This window comes from Panicum virgatum, chromosome 7N, assembly GCF_016808335.1.
Source record: "Panicum virgatum strain AP13 chromosome 7N, P.virgatum_v5, whole genome shotgun sequence".
NCBI lineage: Eukaryota > Viridiplantae > Streptophyta > Magnoliopsida > Poales > Poaceae > Panicum > Panicum virgatum.
Genome location: NC_053151.1, coordinates 22,856,799 through 22,870,679, shown reverse-complemented (window position 1 = coordinate 22,870,679; position 13,881 = coordinate 22,856,799). Strand labels below are relative to the sequence as shown.

Here is a 13,881-nt window from a genome sequence, read left to right as displayed (position 1 = left end):
ACCTGAAATATCAAAGCCCTGTGGACGTATTTGAAGTTAGAGCGAGATGCATTTATGAAGCTATCGGCTGATTCAGAATTGGTTCTCTTAAAAGTTACCTGTTCTGAACAAGAAGTGATGATCGGTTCAGGTGTAGCCGATCCGGTTAGATTGGAGGTGACAACAGGGGCTTCGACTGTGTTAGCCTGTTCGTCATGCACATCCGTCAGAGTATTTGAAGTCTCAGTTGCTCCAGTGTCATCTTCATGAACGATGACTTCATGTTGTGCTGGGCTACTGGTTTCAAGGATGTCTTCAGTTGCGTCCTGGAAATAGAATTACAGTCAACCAGAGTACATATGTGTGCAATAAAGAAGAAGTTTTAGAATGATGAGTTACTTGGTTGGTGTTGGACTCTGATGGACTCGGGGAAGCTGGTGCTGGTTTCTTGATGACTCGCCTCGTGATCATTTTCCTTTTCTTGGTTAAGACTCGGGGGGCAACAATTACAGAAGCTTCTCTTCGTTTGGAAGCCGACTGAAGTAAGTCTGGCTAAATAGTCATTATCACTTTCTTCATTGATGGTGATCCCTTGCAGAAGAGAACATCAGGGGCAGTTGGAAGAAAGTGGAATGGCTCCCCGTTGCTGGTCATGGGTTCTGGACCATCTTGTTGCTGCTAGCAGGATGAGCAGGATTAGTCAAGTAAAAGGATAGAGGACTCAGAAAGGATGAATGTATAAATTCTGTACCTCTTCCTCGGGGATTACATATTCAAGATCAATTTGCTGCAGTCGAGTACCTAAAGCTTTTCTGAAAACATGGGTTTTCCACATTCCCCACTATGTGCTAAAATCGATTGATGAAGGATCAAAGGACAGATCGGCTGGTGTTGGAATGTGGAGATCATTGAACATGCTGTAGTATCTTGAACTGGTGAGACCATCAGGCAGATCGGCTCTACTCTCCACCAAGTGGTGAATATGGAAGTGGGGAGGGACCTGTCCTAGGTCGAATTGCCGAGCCGCTATGACTGGTTGGTAAGATTCATAACCTGGCTTGATAATTCTATTAGAGGTGCTGATTCCAACAGGAAGGAAGCCAGGTCGGATCATTAAAGAGTATAAATGCCGAGTGTTGTAATCATTGGCAAAATTATCTAGTCTGAAGGCAGCTGGGATCTCAAAGGATTCAGATTCAGTGAATGGGAAATAAATGGGATTCTCTAAGCCCTTGTAGAAGATTCTGAACCAGTTTGCTACATCTGCTGAATTCAGTTTACTGCCAGGGAGACTAAATAAAGCTTGGTCATAGCTAGTACATCTAATTGGTTTGCCATTCTCATCAGGAAAGGAATTCTTGGTCAGGCCTTGGAAGTTGGGGATATGGTGCTGAAAGTACAGTTGTGCCCACAACTGAATAAACCACCAAGGGCCTCCAGTTCTCAGTTTCTTTTGGTTAAGCAGGTTAGATGTCAGCAAATGCAGATATCTGTATGTTTCTCCAAGAAAAAGTTTGTCTAGGCCGGTGTGGTTGCCATGGGCCAAATGGTAGGCCAAGGGAAGAAAATTCTTAGTTGGAGATAAAGAAGGACCATAGAAGATGAAATGTTCTAGCCAAAGATTTAAGAAGGCTGTGTGTTCCTTCTCAGTCACTGGACCTTTTGTTTTCATGTGCTGATTCATGTAAGTGCCCTAGTTTGTGCAGTTTGCCTTGGAAGAAAGTTTGAAGGGGACTACTGCCATTTTGTGGGCAGCAGGATTAGGAGATCTGATATCTAGGCCAGTTATCATGGTGACATCTAGCAGAGTAGGGGTCATGGGTCCATGACCGAAGAAAAAATAGTTCAGGGCATCATACCAAAAATAGCCAATGGTTTTCAAAAGATTTTCATCTTTGTCGAGAGGAGACAGTGATAAGCTAAGTGCATCGGCTATGTTCAAATCCTGCCACAAGGGCATATAAGATTTTGCTACTCTGCTGTACCATGTAATCCAGCTCTCAGGAGGGTTAGGCCAGGCTCTTAAGCAGTTGGCCCAGAGGTTCAAATCAATATTTTGACTCACGAAAGGGATCCTATTTGCTTCACAAGAGATCAAATCTATGGGGTTTTCATAAGTTCGTGGGCCAAGACAGAAAGATTTTGGGTTTGAAGGATGCGGCAGAAGAATGTCTGACACCTGAAGTTCAGAAATTCAGAAGTATGCATACGGTGTCAGGTTTCAGATTTCAGAATTTAAAAGTTTCAGAAGATTGCTAAGCTGAAGAAAACCGAAAGAATTAGGCTGAATATTACGTTCAGGCCGCAGATTGCCACATCATCAATAGTAGGATTTGTTGTCTAAGCTGCAGAGTCTGTCATGGTTCAGATTCGTTGACTTCGGGAATGGTTGCTGCGGGCTCTGGTTCGAATTCCGGATGCTTGAAGAGTTCTTGCTCAAATTTGTAGAGCTGGGTTTTCGAATTACGCTCGGATTTGAGAGCTTGTTTCGAGTTCGGTTCAAGGTGGAAGTGATACTCTTTATGCGGGTTGCTTCTAGTTTGAATTTCGTCGATTCTTGGATATTTATAGAAGCCTGATGCGTTGCCATCGGCTTTTTGGAAAGTGAACGAGTACGCAGTAATTGAAGGAAGTTGATTTCATTAAAAGAAACATCATTACAAGGAAAAGCCGATTGTTACAAAGGAATTAATCCTTCGGCTTTACAATCCTACTGCTACAGTACTACTTCTACTGCTCGTAGGTACTTAGTACCTACGGCGTTTGGGGCTCCGGGACGGTGCATCTCCGCTGTCGTCGCTGTCGTCGTCGTTGTCGTCGTTGTCGCTGCTGAAGGCGCTGCTGCCGCCCTCGGACCCGAAGTCGCTCTAGCCGTCGTCTCCGCCGCTGTTCTCTTCCTCGCTGTCCTCATCGGAGGACCCAAGGAACCGGAAGGGCTTTCCACCCATCGGCTCATCATCGTCGGAGGAGGAGTCGATCTCCTCTTCCGAGGAGGAGTCGACTCCGTCCGAAGAGGGGTGTTCTTCGTCGCTGCCCTCCGACTCCTCCTGGAACAGGAGCCGGAGGTCTTCTCCCTCGGTCTTGGGCTCGTCCTCCTCGGAGACGGTCCCGAAGTCGAACTCCTCTGCATCCCAGTGCAGAGGAGCCAGCGCTTCATACGCTGCAGTTGGGTCCCACTCCGGCGTCAGCTCCTGACTCTCCGGGATGGAGTCGATGGAAGAAGCAGGGAGGGGGGAAGAAGAAGGAGAAGAGGAGGAGGAAGAGTCTCCGAAGGAGTTGGAGTCGGAGGAGGAAGAGATCGCCATGACTTCTGGTGCTGGAGGACTGGGGTTTTCTGCGCTACTTGGCTTTGGGAGGAAGGAGTTTGCTGTGAAGAAGAGCCGATTCGGGGTGAGATTAAATAGTGAAAAGATGGAAGACGGATCGGCAGTTTCACGTTCTACGAGGAGCCAGTTGCAGAGACGTTGCGTCTTCCTTGGTAGTTGCAGTGTGTTTTAATGAGCATTAACGGGAGATGAAGCGACGGAGTGGTTTTGGAATTATCATTGCCAAAACCAGGGGGGCATGTGTTATCGCCATAAATTAACAGGCTTAATTTATGGGCCGAAAGCAAGATGGGTTTAAAGCAGAACATTAAGAAGGCTTGTAAATCGGCTCCTGCTTGAGCATTTGGGCCACATGAGCCATGTATCTTTAGATTTAGTTCAAGATTAGAGATAGAGTCCAATCGGGACAAGATTAGTTTAGATTGTTTCCCAAGTCTCCGGACTATAAATATGTACCCTATGTTATTCATGAAAGAAGAACGTCATCACGTCTCGCAAACAACAACCCTCGGCGCATCGCCACCCCTAATTCTAGGGTTTCATCCAAGTAAGCGCCATGCTGCCCTGATCGCTTCTTGCGATCAAGGCAGTATTGTTCTTGCTTTTACCTTGGTATTACTCGTACTGAAGCATTTTTTATGGCGAGTAATGCTTGTTATCCTGATGTTCGTAGCATGGCTTTTAGTAGATCTATCGTGCTTTGTTGCTTATCGTCTACAAATATCATGTTGTCTTTACGCGATCATGTCATCATCTTATACTAGCTCTTGTTGCACAGAGTTAGCTGCGTAAAGGCAACACCCTGCTTCTTTTCCATCTAATAGATCTATTCTGTTATGGTTTGCTCTTCTTCTCAAGAGTTGGCGTAATATCTGCTAGGTTAGACCTTGCAAACGGATTGGATGATCCGGTGGCGTGTTAGATGCTTTGCTTTAGTCTTAACCAGGACTCGATCGGCTCTTTAAAGCCGATGCAAGAGTCATCCCGGGGAGCCGACCCCACGGCTCGGACTTATGTTTACACGTGTCTTTGTACGCAGGAAACTGTTTGGAGCACGTTCGCACCCTCCTGATCGGGTATAGGTCAGGTGGCACGCCCGACATTCTCCAGAATCTCCGGGCGCGTGACGGAATTGCGGGCCGTCGACGAGGGAGCAGTGCCTGCCAGCGCTCCGGTGACCTCCCGGCTCTTCGTGTTGCCTGTCGCTGCTCGCCGGTGGGTTTCGACCGACAACAGTGAGCCACCTCCGGCCAAACTTGTTCAGCTTGTTGAAGATTCTTGGTTTCAGTCCTTGGAGGATCATGCCATTGGCACGCTCCACTTGCCCGTTCGTCTGTGGGTGCGCCACAGCCGACCAGTTCACACGTATGTGGAAGCTGTCGCAGAATGCCAAGAACTTCTTGCCTGTGAACCGGCTGCCATTGTCGGTGATGATCGAGTTCGGGACCCCAAACCTGAAGACGATGTCCGTAAAGAACAGAACGGCTTGCTCGGATTTAATCTTGCCGATGGGTCGAGCCTCGATCCATTTGGAGAATTTGTCGACTGCCACCAGCAAGTGGGTGAAGCCCCCGGGCGCCTTCTGCAGCGGGCCGATGAGGTCCAGTCCCCACACGGCAAACGGCCACGTGATGGGGATGGTCTGCAGAGCATGGGCCGGGAGGTGTGTCTTTCGAGCGTAGAACTGGCAACCCTCGCAGGTCCGCACGACGTCGGTGGCGTCAGCGACCACGGTGGGCTAGAAAAAGCCTTGCCGAAACGCGTTACCCACGAGGGTGCGCGGCGCGGCGTGATGCCTGCAGGTGCCAGCGTGGATGTCGCGGATCAGCTCCTTGCCCTCGGGGATGGGGATGCATCGCTGCAAGACGCCCGAGGGGCTGTGCTTGTATAGCTCATTGTCGATTAGGATGAAGGACTTGGCCCGCCTAGCGAGGCGCCGCGCCTGAGCGCGGTTCGAGGGTAGGACCCCTCGAATCATCCAGTTGAGGTACTGGGTGTGCCAATCTTGCGATGTGAGGGCCTCGTCGATCTCCATTACTTCGGCCTCGTCCGCAGAGGAGGTCTCGAAGTCAATGTTCATGGGCTCGGCCTCGTCCGCCGGGGGGTTCCCGCCGGAGGGCCCGGCGGTCAAGGGGCCAGGCTCTGCCGGATCCTTGAATTCGACGGAGGGCTTGGTGACGTCGAGAGCGAAGATGTTCGGGGGGACAGTGATCCGCCCCGACGCGATCTTGGCTAGTTCGTCGGCACCCTCGTTGTACTTGCGCGGGACGTGATTGAGTTCTAGGCCGTCGAACTTGTCTTCGAGGCGGCGTACTGCTTTGCAGTATGCCTCCATCTTTGGGTCGTGGCAGCTAGACTCCTTCATCACTTGGTCGATGACGAGTTGAGAGTCACCGCGCACGTCGAGGCATTTGACGCCGAGCTCGATGGCGATGCGGAGGCCACTGAGGAGGGCCTCGTACTCCGCCATATTGTTAGACGCAGGGAAGTGCAAGCGTATTACGTATCGCATGTGATCTCCGAGGGGTGAGATGAAGAGGAGGCCGGCACCGGCGCCGGTTTTCATCACCGACCCGTCGAAGTACATGGTCCAGCATTCAGCCTGGATTTGCGGTGGGGGTAGCTGAGTGTCCGTCCACTCAGCCACAAAGTCAGCCAAGACTTGGGATTTGATCGCTTTGCGGGGGGCGTAGGTGAGAGTTTCTCCCATCAGCTCCACTAACCATTTGGCAATTCTACCCTCGGCTTCCCTGTTGCGGACTATCTCTCCCAAAGGGAAAGACGAGACCACGGTGACGGGATGGGTCTCGAAGTAGTGGCACAGCTTGCGCCGGGCCAAAACCACTGCGTATAGCAGATTTTGAATCTGTGGATAGCATGTCTTAGTTTCAGACAACACCTCGCTGATGTAGTACACCGGCCGTTGGATGGGCAGAGCATGGCCCTCCTCTTGTCTTTCGACAACGACCACCGCGCTGACCACTTGGGTCGTCGCAGCTACGTACAGATAGAGGGGCTCGCCATCCGCGGGTGGCGTGAGAATGGGGGCGTGAGTGAGCGATGCCTTCAGCCTGTCGAGGGCTTCTTGAGCTTCGGGGGTCCACGTGAAGCGCTCGGTTTTCCTCAGAGGTCGATACAGGGGTAAGCCTTTCTCGCCGAGACGCGAGATGAATCGGCTGAGGGACGCTAGGCATCCCATGACCCTCTGTACCCCCTTTAGGTCTCGGATCGGTCCCATCCGAGTGATGGCCGAGAGTTTCTCAGGGTTGGGTTCGATGCCCCGCTGGGAGACAATGAAGCCCAAGAGCATGCCTCGAGGGACTCCGAACACGCACTTCTCGGGGTTGAGTTTTACCCCTTTAGCCCTTAGGCAATCGAATGTGATCCTGAGATCGGCAACCAGGTTGTCCGGCTTCCTGGATTTTACAACGATGTCATCGACATATGCCTCTACGGCTGCATTCCCTTTCCCTCCTGGCGGAGTGTGCACCGAAGCCTCGTGGTCCTGGCGTGCAGTCCCACCGGGCTGCTTCGGGGCTATCGAGTGCATGCGAGACGCAGAGCTCTCGGCCTGCTGCACGGCAGCTTGCTCGATGAGCGCCTGTGCCTCACGACACAGGTTGCGACCCGAAGTAGTCGACGGCTCAGGCATCGCTTGGAGTAGGTAGGCCGCAGCGACGAGTTTCTCGCCGGCTGTTTTCGATTCCGGAGGTTTCTCGACGTTGTCGTCGGCTAGGATCCGCTCCCGAGCAACGCGAGCCGCCGCCTGGGCATGTCCACCATGCGCGGTGCGCTGTTGCTCGAGTGCGGTGCGCAGCTCCTGGGTCTGCCGAAGCTGCTCGTCGAGCTTGGCTTGAAGCTCCTTGAGCTGCGCCAGCTGTGCTTGCCGCGCCGCCGAGCTTGACGAAGAAGAAGGGGCCGCAGGCGGCACCATCTGGTTTGTCTGTGCGTCTGCCCCGCCGTTCCCATCATCACCCGGAGCATTGTCCTATTGCCCGTCCGCGAGCTGGACCATGAAGCACTCCCGGGCAGGATCGTAATCCCCCTCGCTAGAGTCTTCGGAGCAGGTGAGGCAGTAAGCCGTAGCCAGCTGGAACGAGCGGAAAATGTCGGGGTCGCGGACCCTGGAGTAGTCCTCGGCCTCCTCGGCCGTGAAGTTGTTCATGAAGAAGTTGATGTCGTTGGCGATCGAGCTGGCCGTCTCGGGGTAGGAGTCGTTAGGAGATGATGCAATGAGGTTGCGTATCGACAAGAGGTGATGACCCGGCAGATCCTCGTACTCGGCGAAGTTGGTGCTGGATGAAGAAGCATATGAGGCAGTGTTACGCATCCCGATGGGGAAGGGTGACGCTGCAGTCGCGCCCCCCTGGGAGGCACTAGGGCTGCAGTCGATGAGGTTGCCGGCGCTGCATACGCCGAAGCACGTGATGACGAAGCGGTGGCCCCGTCGGCCGCGACGTTGAGCTGCGACATGGCAACCTCAACCCACGTGGGGGAGGTGAGGCGTGCCGCCCATCGCCGCTCTGCGCGCGCCTGTCACGAGTGCTGGCCCGAGCGCCTGTTGCGCCGGGCTGGTGAAGTCGGAATGTCCGGGTTGCGTCTGGGCGAGAGGAGCTCCATGAGGTAACCATTGCCAGTTGCTCTGAACTCGAGACTCCCGAACCAGATCACGTATCCTGCTGGGAGCGGATCCGAGATGCCCATGGGAAATGGGTTGGATCTGCTCGCCATCCCTGAAAATCAAATGGGAACAAAGGAGAAAATGTCACACAGCGAGCCCCTACCTGGCACGCCAACTGTCGGTGTCCTGACCCGGCAGTCCGGATCCCAACTAGTAATGCTGCGTGTTTCCTCGTCCTAGATGTTGATGCAAGTGGCAACACAGTAACGCATGGGTTTATCCTGGTTCCGGTCGCGGGGCTGTACGTCCAGCAAAGGTGGTGTGCGAGGGCACTGTATTATCTTGCATCGGAGGTGCCTATAGTAGGGGGTACAGGCGTGGCGAGAGAGGGAGGGAAGCTCCCAGGTCTCTGCTAGAGGTGAAGTAGATTGAGGCGAGTGCCAATATCGGGTGCTGAGCGTTGTGTTCTATCGAGTGGTCAGATTGCGTGACGATGATAGCGAACCTCCCCCTTAAAAGGAAGCCCGCCTCTTCCTTTTATAGTCACAAGGAGGGATGGTGTACATGCGCAGGGGAACGTGGAAGTCGTCGTTTTCCCCCGAATCGCGGGGGTGCAGTGGTTGAGTACTGTGGAAAGTACACTGTGGGGCATGGCGTCAGGCGTGGCAGTCGTCCTGGGTATCGTTCTTGGTCTTGCGGCGATCGCGTAGGCGTCCTGCCAGTCCCAGCAGAGGGCGTGGTCGTCGCCGTAGGGTGTACCGTTTTCCAAATGTGGCGTGGCGGCGTTTCGTGGGCCCTACAGGTCAGGGTCTTGCATATATATGTGCGCCAGCAGTGATGGGGCGCGTGGCGGTCCCGGACCCCCCCCCCGGGCGGGGTGCTAAAGCGTGCACTAAGGGGGTCCGGGAGTCACGTGGAGGTCCCGGACCCCCTCGAGGGGGGAGGTCCGGGCCTCCAGCTGATAGTGTTGAGCGTCCCTCCTTGAGGGGCACATGGCGACACCGGACCCCTTCCCAAGCAGGGGGCGGGTCCGGGGCCATAGGTGTGGTGAGGTGGAGTCCGGTCAGCAGGAGTTGGCGGAATAGTGATGGGAACTGTGCCGAGCACGTCTCATCCCGCGTCGCAGGTTCCACAGTGCTGCCACAGCGTCCGGGATGGCGGAGCAGTGACCGGAGTTGGCGGATGGGACTCCGGTCACAGCCACTGTGGGGAATGGCGGCCTGACGCCGTCCGTCCTGGGCGCTGTGAGGAGTGGTTGGCATTTAATGCCTCCGCAAGATGGGCTGGTGAGCGGCAGGGCCATTTGTCTTCTTCGTCGAGGGGTGGGCTCAGGCGAGGCGGAGATGGTTCGCCCTGCTTGAGGGCAGGTTCGCTACCCTCGAGCGAGGCGGAGATGATTTGCCTGCTCGAGGGTAGGTTCACTACCCTCGAGCGAGGCGGAGACGCGGGGCGCAGTCGGGGGCCTTGATGGGAGATCAAATCTATGGGGTCAAAGGGGGGTGTGGATGGGCCGCATGCTAGGCTTCTTTGATCCCTTTCCTTTCTTCCAGATTGGAAGGAGGCCGTGGGCCTTCGTGGGCTCAGTCGCCTAACATGTGTTTGCGTTTTTAGGGTGACCTTAGTGCCCCGATTAGGGTGTCCCTAATCGTGGTACCCGACAAAACCAACAACCGACTTGCTTTAATCATCGTAGTTTTGCTGCCAAATGGGAGTCTGATTGGTACCTAGAAGCTCTCGACTCCTTAGTTTGTGCTCCCTAAGAGCAGAGAGAGCCATATGGGCGAGATGCGCTCAGGTTCCACGGAAGCACCATGGAGAGTCGCGGTGAGGAGGGCGGCGTGGAGACGTCGTCCGCAACGGCGGCACGGTTGGTAGGGTGGTGCAGCGACGGCGTCCGTAGCTGGGCGAGATCGTGAGCGCGCGGAATAGTCAATGGCGTTGCAGGTCCGAGTGTGATGGTCAACATGGCGCCGACGATGAATGTAGGGCCGACGGCGAGGACCTCGGATCGGAGCATATCTAGGGAGCACCGGCTCGTTGCAGGTGTAAGGATCACCGGGGTGTCCGACCCTAGAGGGGGAGAGGGTGAATAGGGTCGCTAATCGCTTTTCTATCCTAGGGCTCAATCTAATTGCATAAGATAAACCTAACACGTCCTACACATGCTAGTTATGACTAAGGTTTATCTATGCTACCCTCTACTTACCCAAAAAGACTTGCAACCTATAACCAATCCTAATCAAACTAACTAGGAAAGTAAAGGTAAGCAAGAAAGAGTAAATGCGGAAAACGTAATGCGGTAAGTAAAGCGGTAAGGGAGAGGATATGCAAACTCCCGTGAAGACACCAAGACACACGATTTAACGTGGTTCGGTTAGGACACCAAAGTCCCTCCCTACGTCCACGGCCACTTGCTCACAAAGAACAAGTGTGATGCCGAGTCTCTTCGCTTGATCACCGTCTTGCCATGCCTCTAAGGCTCCCGACAAGCAAAGGCTAAGTGATGCCAAGTCACAAAGACGAGGTCACCGCCACCGTCTATCTCGAAGCGTCACCACGGCACCGTCTTCACTATCTTGGAGCTTTAACACCAAGTAGGGGCCTCCTTCCCCGCACAAAGTGTCGTTGCCACTCCACACCAAGTCGGAGGGTCACACGACGAGTACACAAGGTGCTTGCCGCAGCAAGGCTTTCTCTCAAGCTAGTTCTCTCAAGAACTAAGCCTAAACAAGCACTAAGCACTCTCACAAGTGTGCTTAAGCCTATATGATGTACAATGAAGCTCTATGGTGGTTGGAGATGATCTTTAGCTCTTGTATACTTCCTTGAACTCCAGCACTCCCAAATGACCCGGCCTTGGGGGTATATATAGGCAGCACAAGCAAATATAGCCGTTGGAGAAAAGCTGCCAGAAATGTGCTTAACGCCGGTTAATCCGTCGTACCCCAAAAGCCATCATCGGTTCAACCGGTGTATGTAAACTGCCACTTGAAAAACTAGCCGTTAGCAATTAACCGGTGTATCGCCGGTTTAACCGATGCAATCAACCGGTGTATGTAAAATTAGCGTCAGTTTAACCGGTGATTGTAACTTCTTCACGTTCCTCCAAAAACCACCTCTCTGGACAACTGAACCGATGCAATTGACCGATGCATCGTCGGTTCAACCGGTGTATGTATTTTCATCGGTCTTTGTTTGGCAATGCACCGACGCATGCATTTTCTTCTACGTCGGTTAATCCGGTGAGTGTATCTTCAGTTTCCAGCTTCTGGACAATTACACCGGCGTGTGTCTTTTCCTTAACATCAGTAGGGGTGGCCCTTCGGGCCTAGCTGCGCCTATCTTCTCTTTGTCATCACTTGAACCTAAAAGCCTAGGAATGTTTGTCTTGACAATCATATTAGTCCAAGTGTTGTGTGTGTCATCAATCGCCAAAACATTATATTGAAATATGGCATGAGAGGCCATTTTCGCTACAGCAGGTCAGAGGCATCAGCGAGTGCGGTGGAGAGCAGTGGGGTGCAGCGGTTAGGGCCGGCGGGGAGGCGCGGCTAGGACATCGGAGCAGGGTGAGATCACGAGCGCGGGGGAGAGCATGGGCCACGAGTAGGAGCTCGAATCCGAGCCCCTGAGCTCCCTGATCGGCGGGATCTCTCCTCCGGCCGCGCTCGGATCGGCGACTCGGAGACCTCCGGATTGGGGATCACGAGATTGGGAGAGCTGGCCCCGCGGAGAGCTGGCGGAGGAGGCGTGGCGTCGGCGCCCGCGGCTAGGTGGAGCGCAGGCTGGAGTGACGGTGTCCACGGCGCGGGTCGGTGGCGCTGAGCTGGCGATGGAGGAGGGCGTGGGTCAGCTTGTGCCCCAGCTCAAGGGCCGCCGGATCCGGGTCTTCGGCGCGGCGGTGGAGGAGCTCTGCCGCGGCAGTGAGGAAGGCCTCCGGTACCGCCGCGGAGATCTGGCGGAGGAGGGGCGCGCGGGTGGGCGTCGGAAGGGGAGCGAAGGGGAGGGAATTGGTGCGGCAGAGAAGGAAGGAAACGAAGATAGACCAAGATTGACGGGCGGGATCGGGGTGGGTACGGGCGGGCGGGTAAGGCCGCACGCGGGTGAAAAAAAACATCTGGCAGAAACATTTTCCTTAATAGTGTTTTGAGGTTTGGTCAAGCACTAAGATCTTCCATATAGACCTAAAAGAGGTACTTTGTGAGAGGGGTGGGTGGGTTAGAGTGGGTGAGAATTGTTTTCAATTTTTTCATCCTTATTAGTATAAATAAACTGAGTCCTCGCTAGAAACGAGACTCGAAGAAACCAGCTGCTTCCCGTTGGGGAGACTCCACTCGTTTCCACCACCCTCCTCTCGAATCCACTGTTTTGATGACCCTGTCACGTCAAAACCAGCCCTGCGAGAGCCGTGCGCGCGCCCAACTCATCTCCCTTCCCCTGGCTCTCCCGCGTGCGCCTGACTCCGCCGCCACCACTACTAAAAAACATTAACCGCGTGTCGGTGTTTTACCGTCATGTTTACCCAGAGATACCCTTGGGCAGAGAGATGATCTTGTAGAATCGCCAAGATCGAGAACACGATGATGCAAGCAACACAAGAGATTAGAAAGGTTCGGGCCGCAAGTGTTACGTAATACTCTATGTTCTATATGTTTTGTATTGCTTTATGAGGAATGTTTTGGTGTCCCTAGAGGATCCATCCGTTGGAGGGGTCCCTGCCCTCCCTTATATAGATCGGGGGAGCAGGGTTACATGGAAATCCTAGGTCGATTTATCATATAGAGTTTTCCCGAGTACTTTTCAGGTAGTTTCTATCCGATCTAGCTACTACAAGATATGATACGGGTAGTTACATGACATATCGGTACATGACATTCCATACCTATATCTCGTAGGGGACCGCTCCACGTCAGGTATCCCATGGCCCTGGGTCTGACACCGCAACCTTTAAAAATGGCCTCGGAGGCGGATAACAATTACAACCACCTCGGTTAATGAAATCATCTCAGTTAATGTCTCGGATTGACCGAGATGGACACCTTTTATTAACCGAGATGGTTACCAAAAACCGCCTTGAAATATTAATTTACGGAGGCGGACATTATAAAATAACCGCCTCCAAAAAATAGTCTATTTTCATAGGCAGTCGTCTTAAGTTGTCCACCTCCTTAAATCAATTCACAGAGGCAGTCACAATATAAAGCCCATCTCCTAAAATACCGAGGCCCAAAGAAGCACATATGACCCATTACTAGGGTTCCCTATCCATAGAGTTAGGGTTTGCTCCCTCCGCTCAACCCTCCCTCCTGACGGTGCCTCTCTCCACTCACTCTCTCTCCCTCTCTACTCCCCACCACCGCCACCCCTCTCTCCCTCTCCCTCTCCCTCTCCCTCTCCCTCTCCACCGCATGGTGGTGCCCCTCTCCCTCTCCCCATCCCTCTCCATGACGGCGCACCGGCGGACCTCGAGCAGCGGCGGGCCTTGCGAACCCAGCTTAACCCAGGAAAACCAGACCATAAACAGGGCGAGCTGCTAAGCCGAAGCGGGTGCATGGTGGGCACGCAGCCGGCCTACCGGCTGGGTTATTAGCCCTGCTCTAAGCTGTAACTACCGTTGGTTCAAAGATCAAGGAACATATTTAATTCTCTTTGTGAATACTAGTATTACTGTATCGATATACGTGTGTCTAGAGAGAGAGCATCTTAATATCATGGGATTTGAGTAAAAAGTGGTTGCGATTTATATATTAGGACCGAGGGAGTACATACAAAATAGCGAAGTTATGATACACATTTATCGAGGGGCGAATGGTTTTCAAGAGCACCAACTAGACCCCAATAGAGGTTTAATTTGTGGCCTTTTATTTGGGTGGTAGCGCAGGCTAAAATCAGTGATGGTGGACCGAGCTCTTTTCTCTAATTACCTTGCCAATAGCAAAGATGCATGTCGGTAGC

The 13,881-nt window shown here is 53.3% G+C and overlaps 1 long non-coding RNA gene across 1 annotated transcript in view; it reads right to left on the bottom strand.

Moving 5' to 3' along the window:
- The window catches only part of LOC120683793, a 46,462-nt gene extending 36,678 nt beyond the window's left edge, over positions 1-9,784 (bottom strand). The window contains exon 1 of the long non-coding RNA XR_005678942.1: positions 9,651-9,784. This is a non-coding gene — a long non-coding RNA (uncharacterized LOC120683793). The remainder of the gene's footprint in view (positions 1-9,650) is intronic.
- Positions 9,785-13,881: the final 4,097 nt, after the last annotated feature.